Below are 15,505 nucleotides of genomic sequence, written 5' to 3'. Positions count from 1 at the left end.
AAAACGCCGATCGCAATGAATCGTAGCATCGATTTAAAATCGATTAACCTTGTTTCGGATTTCGGCTTTTATTCAAATCTAATTTACACTGCTGTTTATGTGCTTAAGTATGTGTATCATTTACATTTTTATTATACTGCTTGCAACACTGCCTAATCATACAAACAAATACTAGAACAAAACGGAGAAAAAAGTGATGATCATTATGTTGATCGTGATTTTGATGCTTAAGTTGATGTTGATGTTGATGGCACTGCTGATGATGCCTCCATCGCCTGTCGTCGTCTCGTGTACAGGGCAACAGGTTGATTTACGGCGAATGCCCACATAACAGCCACCAAGAAGGGTGAGCACCGAAGAAGTGGCAGCGGCAGAAGATCAACTGGAGTTCGGCATTAAAACAAAAGAGCGAAGGCACAAGCACGGGTGCACATACACAAGTTGGTGTCGTTGGCTGGCAGACCGACAGAACGTTCAACGCTAATAACGCCCCTCTTGGCAGTCGGCAGCTGAATTGGAAAGGAGCCGAAGGAAGAACATGCAACTATTAACTGTCAGCCGCCACAGACAACGTCTGCGGCATGCTACAGCGGCATTTGTGTATAGAAATGCGTTATACATATTTGTCTGGTGATATGAACATGGGTATGTATGATCATATGAGTATGTATATTTATGAGATATTAGCTGCCGGCCTTGCCGCTGAGGTGAGAAAATGTTTGATTAGGTTTCTAGCTGGTGTTCGAAGCTCCAGCCTCGGGCTATGAGCACAACACATGAAATCAACTCCGCTCACATGGCATGCTTGATGTATTGATATCGTTGTATTGGTGGATCCGCACACACCATCGTTGGAAACGGTGTGCGTGTGCTGGCGGTGGCTGTGCCGCACTTTCATATTTCAGTGGGGCCGAAAGAAGGTGGGGTAGCCGATCTGATGATCTTCGCTGCCTGTCGATTGCATGTCAGCAGCAACAACAAAACCGTATAGGCAAAACACTTCTTTAATGAGTCGGTGTTAGTAATTAAATTCGTTTTATTTCGCACTACTTTTGCATCTTCTTCAACTTTGTTGAGCCGGTGATTGTGTTTTCGCATTCACTGGCACTTCGAGCAGAGCTGAGCACTTTAAATCGATGCGTCGCTGCGATACTTTAAATCGGCAAATTTAAAATCTCAATTTCACGCCTAATACTTCAAAAGTTTTAATTTATTTAGCGTAACAATTTTATAAATTGCTCATTTCCTCAGCCGGCGACACGGTGCGGACGTGTGGACGGAGGGTGCGTTGATGAGCAAGGAAGTGGTTGGCAGGACGTAAGCGAGCGCTCTGCCCTGTCGTGCGTGGCGCAATGAATCTGCCTGCACACAGATGCAAATACATAGTTTAATGTGTGTGTGTGTGGTGCGCGCTTGTGTGCGTTGGCGAAAGGGTTGTTAATCCGGCGTAACAGCGTCAGCTTCGGAGGCGCTTTACCCGCCAGCTCTGCGCCACGCGGAACCGGCAGCGCTGAGCACGTACAGCGGCCACTCGCCGTCGGCAGCGTTATAGTGCCAACTTGTGATATTTCGCACATTATTTTTACCCTTCTTCGGCTCGCTTGTGTGCCGACGCAAATAAATGGAGATATTGCGGCGCTAGGCATATATTCGCAGTTGTTGTTGTTGCCTTTGTTGCCATTGTTGTTCATTTGCCACTTTGTTGATGCTGCTGGTGTTGTGTACTAGGGCTGGATGGTGTATCTGGTTATTTCCTTTCGCACACACACACACGCATGGTCTGGCACTTAGTTGATTTGTTAGGGTTCGAGTTGACAGTTTATTTTGTTATCTATGGTCTCATTAACTGCGTAACAAAGCAAATCAGGTTAGCGCGAGCGGTGAGTAAGGACGTGGTGGTAAGTAAAAGTCAATAGCGGCGAAGTCAGTCATGTTGAAAATCGGATTTTCGGGTTAGCTGGATCAGCATTAAGAATATGGGTTAGGAAAACTGAAAAATTGGTGAAGGATCGTTTCAGCTTCTGTCTAAATAATGTTTATTTGTATTGTATTCAGATAAGAGGTATGCATTAATTCATTTGTCGTTAAATAAATCTACATTCTTACTGCCGTTGGGAGGTTGTCTAAATTACTTATTGTTAAAAAAAATCTCTAAAATTGGTACCAGTTTCTTTACGTTCGACCACTTTTTGCAATTTTTCCGCTGAAGACATTATTCCTTCAGGGTAAATCTTTTCTGGTTTTTCAACGAAAAACTGCGACAAGTAATTTTCACAGGCTTATCTTGAAGCCAACTTTACTCCATTAAGGGGGTTCTGCATTGACAGAAACAAATGGTAGTCCGATGGTGCAAGGTCAAGACTATATGGTGGATGCATCAAAACTTCCCAGCCAAGCTCTCCCAGTTTTTGCTGAGTCATCAAAGATGTGAGTGATCTAGTGTAGTCCTGATTTAAGACGAAGCTCTTTCTGTTAATCAGTTCTGGCCGTTGTTTTCGATTGGTTGCTTCAATCTCATCAGTTGTTAACAGTAAAATGTAGAATCAACGGTTCGACCAGGCTGGATCAGCTCATAGTGGTTGATTCCTTTCCAATCCCACCAAACACTCAGCATAACCTTTCGAGGCGTCAATCCTGGCTTTGCGACCATTTGTTGAGCTTCATCACGCTTGGACTATGATCTTTTTCGCACGTAATTGTCGAATTTTATCCACTTTTCGTCTCCTGTTACCATTCACTTCGAAAATGGTTCGATTTCATTTCGTTCTAGCAAAGAATCGCAGATGTTAATTCGGTCCACTAAATTTTTCATAGATCGAGCTTCTTTTTGTGGCCAGCCTTTTTATGATGAATGAATAAGTTCCTTAGCGATGTCATGTCTGCTTATGTGACGGTCCTGGTCAATCTTTTACATAATTTGATCGACGTTTTCAACGATAGGTCGACCAGAGCGAGGTCAATCTCACCTTTCCAACACTGTCTTGTATGACACATTGTGATTGTTTGCACTGGAGATATACGACGGCAACGACGTCTATTCACAAAAAACGAAAATACTTTTTCGACTGATCAATATTTCCAAAATACCAAAAAACTTTAGAAATGTGTTTTTATTGAAGGTGAAGAGTCAGGGGTAAGTAGTAAGTCGTGCACCTCACGTTTTTGTAATTCAATTGATCAATGGTCAAAAGAATTTAGGAATGATAAAACGCTAATCAGGTATTGAGCTGAACGATCTCCGCAGGCGAGGGAACAAGAGCATAATGGAGAAGACAAAAAACTAGACGCTCGTAAAGAAAAAGTCAGACCACGGCTGTAGTTCCGATTTCTTGCAACTGCTTTCCATTCTTTTGCTTTTAAATCGAAACGAATTCTATACTTTGCTGAAAAAATGTTCACAATAATAATTTCGCTGTTCGTGAAGCGCTTGGTAAGCGCATGCGAGGCTCTCAACACATCACAAAACATCGGGGTTTGTTGCAAAACATTCAATTACAATGGAGAACAAAGCAGAACAAAAGATTCGGCCAGTTGATGGCATGGTGATATGATTGTTGTCTAAAAGCTGGTCAGCGAGAAATGGACAGATAGACGAACAGTTGTTGTAGTTTCGTGCCGCAATTGTTGAAATGAATCATGAATTAGTTAGCAAATAATTACAAAGCGAAAATGGCAGCCGCCAAAGAATTTTGTACATTTATTGCACGAAAAGCAGCACCGTGAAACACGCACATAAGCATGTATACATCTAAATACAAAAATGTGTATGTGTATGTTCGCATCCGCATTTACATATGTATTAATATTGGCTTTCAGCTTGGCAACGTGGCCGCGAGAAAGTGTGTTGCAGCCACAACCGCCTTTGGAACACATGTTGAAAGGCCAGAAAGTAGATTAATTGACGACTTGTACGATCGAAGCAGGACGCTCGCTGCAAGTGAATGCCGATAAGTAGCTTTCGGCTGCAGAAAAACAAACAAATATGAAAAGCTGAACAACAACAATTGCTGACACTTGCAACAACATTTGATGGTGCACTTGGTGCGACTGCTGACGTCTGGTGTCATTTGCCTCCTGAGCTGCGGAAGCGACAATACACTTTGTTTTTGTTTTTTATGATATGACACCCATTGCGGAAAGTATGTGTGTGTGTGTGTGCATCATTTTAGTCGTTTCTGTTTGTTGTCGGTAATGTTAATGATGCTTTCGCGTGTTGTCAATTGTATTATTAACGTTTGCTAGGGCAGAAGACACATTAAAACTGAATTATTAATTTGCAACAAAAGTTGGCAAGTTGTTAAACTCCTCACATACATATGTATGTTTATGTTTAACTGCATACATACAAAAGTGCACGAAGGGAAGAGAGCATGCGGTACTTAGCCCAAAGATACTGTAGGGTATATACAAATATACAAATGCTAATAATACATACATACTGATACCAAAGCTTGGTGCATTGTGCCATCATTAAGCACGAAGGAAGCGCTAATAATATAGATACATATTTGTATATAAGCGATACTTGACAATCGGAACTGATGGGAAAAATTAACATATGCGCCACTTCCCCTAGCGCCCTTTCGCCTGCGCACCAATCACGCCCAGTCTGACGACGCCACTTCATTATGCCACAATTTGACAAATTTACATTCGCATGCGGTATATACTTGTACCTACTTCCACTCACAAGCTGCCTTGTCGCATTGTCCTGCGTTGCTCTCTACAATGGAAGGCCTTGTTAACACTTCGTAATTTTCAAATCGAAAAAAGGATGGAGTCAAAATAATCGTAACAAAATCAGTCAGGCGGAAGTGACAACAAACAAGCCGCGCAGCAAATCCATTCTTTCAATTGCTCAAGTGTTTGTGTGTGTGCACAAAGTCCTTTTGGGAAATTGCCGGCAATGAAGTGCTCACATAAATCATGGCATTGAAATCGTTGAAAAAAATCGTGTATATAAATTACAAAAAATTAAAATAAAGTGACAAGAAGTCAAATCTGCTGACTGTCTCATTTACCTAACTAAGTAGATTTTTTCCAACTCGGCTCACATAGCATGTTGCTAGGCTGACAAATGCGTATGCTAATATTAAATGAGGTGTGAAATGAGTATGAGTAGCGTTCCTTGGGGGCAGCGCTTTAACAACAGTTAAGATTTGAACAGATGCTGCTTGTAAACAAAGCCTTGCATATGTTGCAAGAAGTGGCATGATGGTGAATTACATTTTTCAAATGCACGTTTATGTCAATTGAGACAAATTAATTAAGAAATTTAAAGTTAGAAATTGCAAAACTATTTTAAAATGAATAAACAAATGTTTTTGTTGTATTAGGCCGGCGTTCTTTTTTATTGATAAAGTCTGAAAATTCATCGACACCCTTATGGCCTTGACTTCTTATATGAAAATTTACTGAAATTTTTAGTTTTTCTGAAACCATATATGTATATACATATATACATACTTATATTCATATTCAAATATATACATTAATTCCATCTAAAATCACATAAAATTTATTTTACAAAAAGAAATACTCGTTTACCATCTTTCACGCTCATAAACTGCTTTCACTTGCTGCGGCACAGTGATAAATGTCTACCACAGACCGCAGTCCAGTTGATTTGCTAATTGCTGCAAATGTCTCCAGATAATCAATGTTCAAGATTTTGACATTTCTTCGAAGAAGCACAAACAGTAGTACTTGCAACATTGTCACGCCGACATACCAGCAAGGCAGTTATGCATTTCTTACAAGAAATCCAACCATAAATAAGCACACACTCGTGTATACTCGTAAACGGCATTCCTTGAATGTCCTTCCTTAGTAGACTGGGTAGCGTGTCAGCTGCTGCGTTGACCGCAATTTCGATTGCCTGAAGTGTGTTGCTGTCAATGTGTATGGGTTGGCACGGGGCGCTTTCATTGTATTTGTGTGAGACATAAGAAAGTCAGAACATTAGGTGTATTGTCCCTGCAGTGCAATCAACTAGTTAGAAACTACTTTAAAAGTGGTTTAAATTCTATATCCCGTTGGAAAGAAAGCAACAGCCGATTAAGCCATGTTTGCCTGCCCGTCCGTCTCCTGGTCACTAGTCAAGAGCAGTATGGAAGCTCAATTGGTAGTAGTTTCGGCTACGAAGTTTGACTGGAGACTTAATTTTGGTACCACGGGGAGGTGGAGCCCTTTGGGGTTCGCCTCAACCTGCTCATGTGGTTTGGCCCTTCGGGGAATATCATAGTGGTTATGGTTGAAACTAAGACGTGGGAAGAGTGCCTTAGGTTACTCAATGAGGGTTGCATTGCAAGCGGGCAGAAGTGTTAGATAGGCCTCGAACCAAAAGTGATTAGTGTGTCCATTCACACTGCAAATTGGTACCGAATAATGCGTTGCATTTTCAGGGTACTGAACCACGCATTGTATTGATTCATGTGTATCTCAAAAACAGTAATGCAATCTCCAAAGATTTTGCTCAGATTGGATCACTATAGCATATAGCTCACATGTAAATTGAACGACCGCAATCAAAGTCTTCTAAGGTCCCTTACCTTTGTATACGTATGTATTATAGCTCATATCTGTTTGGTTATATATCATTACCATACTAGTTCATAATAGATCCAGAGCTGATTCCTAAGGAACAATTTTAAGTTGAACCTTCCTTACGATTCGTCGACATTGTGGTTGTATCGGGAACATATCCGGTTGTGTAGCCACAACTGGTTTAGAAATGGACTTTCTAAAGACGTTATTGGCATTAGCCTGATGCTTTTCAGACTACTTCGACTTTAGACAGAGAATTCTCGTTGTAAACTGGTTTTCCCCTGACAAGTGTAAAGTTTCTCTCTACAGGGTTGATATGCATATGATAAGCTTCAAATAAGGGATTATCTATGTGTGTGTGTGCATTTAGAACGCCACTGACAGTCTTGTCAAATGATGGAAAGCCTCAAGTGTCGGTCAAGCGCACCTTAATGCACCTTTATTTAGCCCATTTATGCTTTTGTCAATTTGTCAAGTGTGAGTGGACTGTAATTTTGTGGTTTCGTTGCGGTGAATTTGAATTGAGTACTTGAGCGGCTTTGAATGCGCATTCACCTGGTCGTAAGTGTATGTATGTATAATGTCGAATTGACCACATAATTAATATTAATTTAATTTGCTCAAATTAAAGGCAACTTCTTGCTGCTCCGTGTGTTCTAGTGTGTTGGGGCAAGAGGTGGCTTTATGTGCCGTGTGCCAGAATGCGAAACGCTTGAGTAAAGCGTTAAAACGCAACATATTTACGAAATGCCACATTTGCAGCCGTGTGTAGCGAAAGCGCCGATGTGGCAACAGCTGGCAGCTGAAAATGTGGTGGAGCTCACGGCTTTGATCTTTTCGCTAACAACATTCATAAATAAACAACAATAAATTGGCGACGCAAACAACGAAAAGTAAATCATGAAAAGGAAAATAATATTAAGATGAATCGGCGGCAATTTCATTCGTCAGCGTATTGTTTGGCACGAGCACTCAAAGCGCTGAAAATCACTGACGCCGTGCAACATGTGAAGTGCGACAGCAATATTTCGTAGGTGCATTTGTGTGTGTGTGTGTGAGTTGCGCGTCTGCCTAGGCAGCTCATCATCAGGGCATCATACGAGAGGCTCATTTGACTAATTCGCAGCCATTAAATACATATCGAAGGTATATATATTGGGTAGTCGAAAAAGTATTTTGGTATTTTGTCAGTACATATCATTTCGGTCGTATATCTCCAATGCTACCAACCATTGCATCATATGTTGGAAAAGTGAGGTTTTAAGCTTAATTAAACCAAAGCCGAATTAAATGCGGGAAGTTAAAAAACAGTTAGAGCTGTTCAAAAAATGAGTGAAAAGAATGAAGAAATTCGCTATATTTTGAAATTTTTGTATAAAAAAGGGAAGAATGCCACACAAGCCACCAATGAAATTTGAGAAGTTTACGGAGACGATGCTGTATGTAGCACAACAATGGTTCGCTTGCTTTCGTTCTGGAAATTTCGAAATTTCGATTTACACTGATGGAATAGTATCTCTGGCGGAAAAATGGAAAAAAGTGGCCGACCAAAGTGTACATATTTGTTTATTTATTTATTATTATAAAGACAAAAAAATAAGTTAAAATTTGATTACAAAAAACTTTTTCGACTACCAAATTCAAGGCTTATGTGCCTTTTTCAACAAGAGTCTAGGCATTTCTCTAGAAATTTTGGTTGGACACTCGGAAAAAGAGGCTAATTTTTCGGTCCGTACCTCAATATAGGTAGATATTAGTTCAAGTAGTGTCAGCTCTTTAGATAATTTGGACTTAGGAATATTTTGCTCACGAGGAAGTTTTTTTAACAACAGAATTGTCGTTGAGCACGCTAGGCCCTCAAATATAATTAATCACATAACTCCGCGCTAATGAAAAGAAAAAGGGCGCCGTCAGCCGTTCGTCTGCATGCCATACCTCGCATAGCCAGTCGCTCCACACTAGCCGCGCACTGTCGACGTGACAAAAATTTCGCCTGATTTTGTCTTAATTAACGCCAAACGCTTGAATTGCAGTAAAATATGTGCGTGCCGCATGTGGCACTCTCAGCGCTCCACTCGGTGCTGGCATATGTGCTGTTGCTAACATTGTTGTTGTTGTTGATGGCTGATGAAGTGCAACGAAAGTGGATGCTTTGGTGTGACACTGTGACAGCGTGACAAACACTTGTTTCAATTAATCGGCTTTGCTGCAAATGAGCGCCGTGCTCACCGCCGTCGAGCAGCAGCGAGCAGCGATGCTTTGATATGAAAATCCCCACTTAATTTGCCGTTCGTATACATATATTTACGTTGATTTGCCGGTTGTTGCCGGATTTTGTTTGTCGTCGATGCGCGTCATTCAACACTTTCAGCATTTCAGCATTCACCAGCGACGGCAACAAGCGACAACATGCTGCTGCGCTCAACTTTGGCCCTCTGCAGTAGGCTGCGCGTGTGGGCCTATCAAGCGGCCGACAATTGGGGCGTGAATGGGGAGGAGACTCACTCGCATATGCCAACTTATGTGTGCGTGTGTGTGTTTGTGTGTGTGCGTGATTGGTGTGGCACATTTCACGCATCATTCACACATTGGCTGCCGTTAAAATTTTCGCCTTTAATTGGACCACACGCACACGCGGTCGGGAGCTGCGATCCGCCAGCCGAGCGCGGTGGCATTGTCCGTGATTGCGGATCCGGTCGCAAACTCGGCGTCAGATCAAATTCTTTGAAATGAATATTCGGCTGTTTGGCCGTGTCACTGAACTTCAAACCACCCAAATCGGTTGACAAAAGATTTATCGTTATCATAAATAACGAAGGCAGCGCTAATTTCGTTGAAAGTTGTCATTATGGACCGAGCAGCTCCCACATCCTCGACACATTGTGCTTTCAAAAATGAGTTTGCAGTGCTTTCGTAAAGCCAAAAATAAATACGCAGCCGAGTTAGGTGTGCCGCTGACTAAAACAATTTCTGAATATGCTTTTGAACAATTTATTCAAAATAGGTGTCTCGGCTTAACTAAAAATTCATAATTTTTACGGGTGGCTCATCCAATCTATTATCTCAAAACTTTTTTTTGCCAAAAAGCAAGTGCAAAAAGTCATAAATTTACTTTCTCTTTTCTCATTCAGCATTCGCTGCTGTCTCCCTGCTTGGTGCCGCCTTCATTGTTAGCGTTTTCGTGGCCACGTGTGTCGCTTTGTCCTGAGCTCTGCCATGGATATTAGTGAAATGATAAAAAATGTTTTCAATTTTCAGTATCCGATTTTCACGGTTGTCAGTGTCGCTCTTTGCGTCGATTAGCATTCCTTTGCGGTAATAATGGGCGAGACACGTGCCCTGTAAATGAGCCATATCATTTGCTGGGCGGTGTGTGTGCATTGTCTTGTCTTCCATTGAGGGGTGGAGACAATCAACGGTGCATATGAGTTACACAATAGTATGACATTAGAAATTGCTCATTGAATATGTCATGGGAAAGTAATCGCCTCAAATGTTGCAACAACAAATTTGAAAAGAATTGTAATGCTTTGATGAATATGATGAAAATAATGGCATATTCGATTGGAAAAATGTCTTGAGTTGCGGTGTTGAACGTTTTAGTACTGAAATCAAGAAAAAGCTCGTATGAAGGTGATTTCCTACTAAACGATTCTTAAACAGGATTTGAATGATGGAATTCTAAGTCTGTTAGCATAAAACTTAAGACTATCAAATTTGATGGCCAAAATGAGGAGAAATATTTTTGCTTTGACACATTGGATCTGAAACTGCTAAATATTACAGAAATATGTGATTTCAATATCGATGTGAATACATAAAAAAAAAGTAATAAACCTAAAAAATACATATACATTGGGGCCTCTTAATTGCTTATGCATTTTTCATAAGTTCATTATTACGAAGATGCCTATCAACAAATTCATAGAAACGACGTTGCGAGCTGCAGACAGTGAAATCAACATCATTAATTAGAATGCGCGTGTGTCTGTGTGTGTTCAAGAGTTTTCCAGCAAACGACAAACGAATGTCAGTTGTTGGCTGTCAGAAATCATAAGCAAGATCACTTGTCAGCGCGCTGCGAGCTGACAGCCAAACAACATCTGTAAGCTTTATTGGAAACAAAGCGGGTAAGGGGGAGTCGAAAGTAGCTAGAAGCCTGCGTGGCGAGCACTGTGTTGCATGATTTTCGAGAACAAAAAATATTTATTTCTAAAATTGTTGAGAATGTCAAATAAACAAAATATTTATTAATGAAGTTGTCAGTAGAGGCGTCAGTGTCAACTGGGTGAAAAGCAGAAATCCGAAAAAGGAGGAGAAGATCATTAAATGCATGCAATCCTAAGAAATGATTCAAGTGATGAAATTAAGCTTGTTCTAAAATGAGAAACGAGGGTGCGTATTTCCTTCTACTCTTTGACACTTCAAAATGAACTCAATTCGTTTTCCTTTCTTTTACAAAAAATGCATCTAGGACTAACTAAAAATGATCGGACGTGTCTTCTTACGAAGTCACCCATTTGCGCTGCTAATTTACTCGGCATCCATAAATTGTTAATTACGCGCTATTTGCAACACTAACAACACTTCCATTTCGTTTCAACGCCGTTTCTATTTTATCCTCATGAGTCATCGCATAATCACCGAGTGATCGATCGATCGATCATCGTCTCATATCGCGCGCAGATATGATAAGTCATAATTCGTTAGAAAATAGTTATTAGACATTTGTGTGCGCACATACTCACCATTTAAGTGCCAAAATAACAAAAACCTTTCGAAACTATTGTTACACGCGCTTAGAGCTAGTAAACGCTGGAGCATGGCTAGCCCCCCACGATCCCTGGTGAGCGCATAGCGCTTAGAAAATACCATAAATCCGTGACTGCATTGTTTGCGAGGTGTGAAAATATTCGAGTCGCTATACATACAATTTTTAAGCTTACGAGTACAAAACTGTTGATCGCTTCGAAAAGTATGATTAATGATCAATCAATCCAGCAAGTGAATATGCGATCGGTGTCGAGTGAGAGGCGATCGCCGATCGCCGCAACAAAATGTGGGCGATAAAAACCTGAAAGACACACACAAAAAAAAATGCCACAAATTGTGAATGCAGACCTTATAATTCAGCGTCACATAATAAAAACGGCTTTGAATGCAACAAGTTGTCCTTTCCCCACTAAGTCACACATACGCTCATTTGGGGTTTACTTTATTATATTTTAAGATTTGTGTTTTCACCTTTTATGTAGTCAATAATAAAAGTCATTTCTTGAGGCGCAGTAAAAAATTTATTGAATACATTTTCTGACCCGCATACATAGAAATATGTGTACATGTGTATATGGTATGTGTGCGTCTAGAAATTATGCTCGCAGCACTGTTTATTCGAGGTATTTCGAAGGCCTCAAATCTACCAAATTATGTCCGATAGGCAGCGTGATCAATCAAACATGCAGATGCGGATATCTGGCTGATGTGCGTGTACTCAATGCACACGCGCTGGTGTGGTTGTATGTATGCGCGCCGTGGGCATTGTGGAGCGCGCAATAAAATGTGACACCTTACTGGCGTACAATGAAATGATTTGTGGATGCCACATAATAAAATGTCTGCCGTTGAATGCTGCGGGCATGCATACAACACGCAATTACGTACGCTCGTAGAGGTGTAACCAATCGCGGGGCAAACGTATGGTAATCTGCAAGAGAAATTACAAAAGGTCAAAATGATGGAATAATATTTTTATTGATAATAATTAAAAGCGGTGAAGTGATAAAATTTTAATTTCTTATGTAACTTGTTCTGTGACTTATGTCGAAAATCCCATAATTTATGTCGTAAAGTGTGTTGCGGGTAAAATTTATGCATTCCAATGTACAACAACATCGGCATTGGCTGAAGAGAATCTAATCTGTAAGTGAGGAATACCAATAAATCGCTTTCCTTCATCGGTAGGTGTGAGATCTTAAAGTGAAATAAACTTTGCTGCAAAACAAAAGATTTAAGCGAGAAACTTGGTTTCTTCAAAAAAATTAAGAAAGGAATAAATTTGATGCTAAAAATACTATCTAATCAATATTCCAATAAATGAAATATATGCTGAGTAACACCATATCGCACCTTATTTTTATATCCTGAACCGGGTATATAAAGTTTGCCACGATGTTCGCTGTTTCGCTGTGGCATCCAAAATGAAACGTCGTAGACCCTACAAAGCACCGGGAAATTGTAGTTAAATTCCTCAGGCAATTGATATTTAAAAAAAATGTTTTATATTAAGTTGGTAGCACTGCCCTTAACTACTGCGCCAAATATGAGCGCGATCTGTCAACCAGATTGTTTACAACAGCTGCTTAAGTCGGTACACCTCAGTAGTGCGTTGCGATTTTTACAAAGGATAAAAACATCGAACAAAGAATTTGTCTCAAATTTTGTATTTCTAAACAAATTTTGTGTGTGAAATCACTGCGAGTATTGGAAAAGGCTTACGGTGATTCAGTTTTACCAAAAACACAAGCCTACGAGTGGTACATAGCCTTCATACATTGTCGAGAGATAGCTGAAAACATGCCTTGTTCTGGACGACCTTCGACCTCTTCAGCTGATGAAAATATTATAAAATAAAGGATATGGTGCTTGAAAATCAGCAGGCAAGTGTGAGAGAAACGGCAAGTGAGCTCTCGACATCTCTCGCGAGTCCGTTCGAAAGACTTTGATGGCTATTTTGGGTATGAAACGCGTTCGAGTCGTCCCAATAAAACTTAAATTTTTTCAAAAAATTACTGTAAACAGGTCTCTTTGGAAATGCTTAATTGTGCGAATTCCGATGAGACACGGGTTAATAACTTTAACTTACAAACAAGTTAACAATCATCGGGATGAATCATATCGAAGATATAAAACAAACTTCGCTTAAAAAGTGTTTCGAGGACTGGAAAAATCGTTGGCATAAGTGGCTTATTTCTGGTGGAGGTTACTTTGAAGGCGACATAATTTATATTAATAAATAATTAAGTACTTTTGGCTTTATTTCACTTGCCGGGTAATTTTTGTCACAATGTATACTCCATATAAATGATCAGCGTCAGAAGCTGGGTCGATTTAGCCATGTCCGCCTATATATTAGCGATTTACTTACTCAGTTTTTGAGATATCGCTCTGGAATTTTGCGCAGGTCTTTTCTTCAACAAGAAGCTCCTCATTTGTCAGAACCACTATAGGATATATGTAGCTGCCATGAAATATGATCGATCCCAATTCAAGTCTTTAGCTGGAAAACTCAATCTTTAGTCAAGGTTCGACATGAAATTTGGTGTAGATTATTATACAAAGCATCTTTACAATCTTCGAACAAATAGTTGAGATTTAAAACGGAATATTGTTATACCCTTTTGTGCTATAAAAAATCCACCTCTGAAGGATATTATATTAATGCTTTTTCTTGTTTTTTTTCATTTATCCAAACATTCAGTTTTGAGTTTGCAACAGTTGTTTACAGGGTCTTCTATTTATAATGCCCTATTTTATGGGTATTTAAAATGAGCTTAAAAGTTCACAAAACAAGTCAGCTGCGTATTCGAGTAGCCTGTTTACTGGCATTCTGGCCTTTCATGTGCACTTTTCTGTTGAAGAATTAAGAGATAGACAAGTTGCGTGCAAAATTTCCATTGTCGGATAATTTTGAATGTCTTTGCAAATTAAGTATCACTCGTATGTTGGATTGAGTTGACTTGTCTCTGCCAATTTACATACTTACATCGGTACATGTTGGCAAATGGACAGCAGGAGTAGACTGCCAGCTACTTAACTTGTTGCATGGCGAAGGTCCTGAGGCTAGTTCACTTTAAAGCGCTCTTACACAACATCATCTGGCATGTTTTATAGCACATTAAGAAAGAAGCTTTCAGTGTTTCTTAAATGGTTTGATAGTATTATTTCGAACATTAATAGTTGGTGTTGATTTTTATACTCTCGCAACATGTTGCTACAGAGTAGAATAGTTTTTTAATTCATATTTTTGCTTTATGTGCAGAGTAGTCATGAGTGGAAAACTCATATGTACGCTTTCATGCATTTCAATACACAAAGTCAATAAAATATCACAAATCGCTTTTAATATAGATGTGAAAGACAATTTTTCTAAACTACAGTTTACAGATATTTATTGCCTGTATAAAGGCATTTTCTTTAAATACATTCATTATGCGTTCATTTCCTTTCTCAGTGCTCTCCTCTTCCCGCATTCCGTTGTTAAATGCTGAAATTTCCTCACCACTATGCTCGCTCCATGCGCTGCCCGTGTATAATATTTTGCCACCTTTTTGCATTTTTTACACACCTTTTTACTTTATGGCCAGCACTTTGGGCAAATTAAGTCCAGGAGTGTTGCTGCCGTTGTCGTGTCCGGTCGGCGGCGGTCGGTGGTGCTGGCAGGTAATGTGAGCGAATTACGCGCGTCGCACTCGGCAACACTTGGCTATTGCCGCGTTGCAGCGCGGAATTTCGTTGCCAAATTACAGGTCGGCGCGTTTAACTTTGAGGCTAAGAATCGTGCGCAATAAACATGAAAATTGATCATATTTCTGGCGCGAATGGGCGCTGGCAACACGCGCCGTCACAACAGCAACACTCGCACAACGCGCCCAAACGAGGCGTTGCAAACACGGTGCGCGGCGCAGAAGGTGCCGACCGGCCGAGTGACGGAGAAGACGCATTGCTACTGCGCTATAGCTCTTCAGATGCACGAGCGCATTTAAATAAGCACACACACACACACACATGCACATGGTGGCGAAGGATAATCAGCTCGAAAGCTCTTTAAGGGGCACAAAGGAACGCATTGAGCGACTGCCGTCGTCGTCTGCTCTGTTATTAAATATATTATTTCAATTAAAAACGAAAAGTGAAAATGCTCGCAAGCGCATGTGATATGCATAGCTACTGCCTGCTTTAC

This window comes from Bactrocera dorsalis, chromosome 1 (assembly GCF_023373825.1).
Source record: "Bactrocera dorsalis isolate Fly_Bdor chromosome 1, ASM2337382v1, whole genome shotgun sequence".
In the NCBI taxonomy this organism is placed as follows: domain Eukaryota; kingdom Metazoa; phylum Arthropoda; class Insecta; order Diptera; family Tephritidae; genus Bactrocera; species Bactrocera dorsalis.
Note: the sequence above shows the minus strand (reverse complement) of the source record.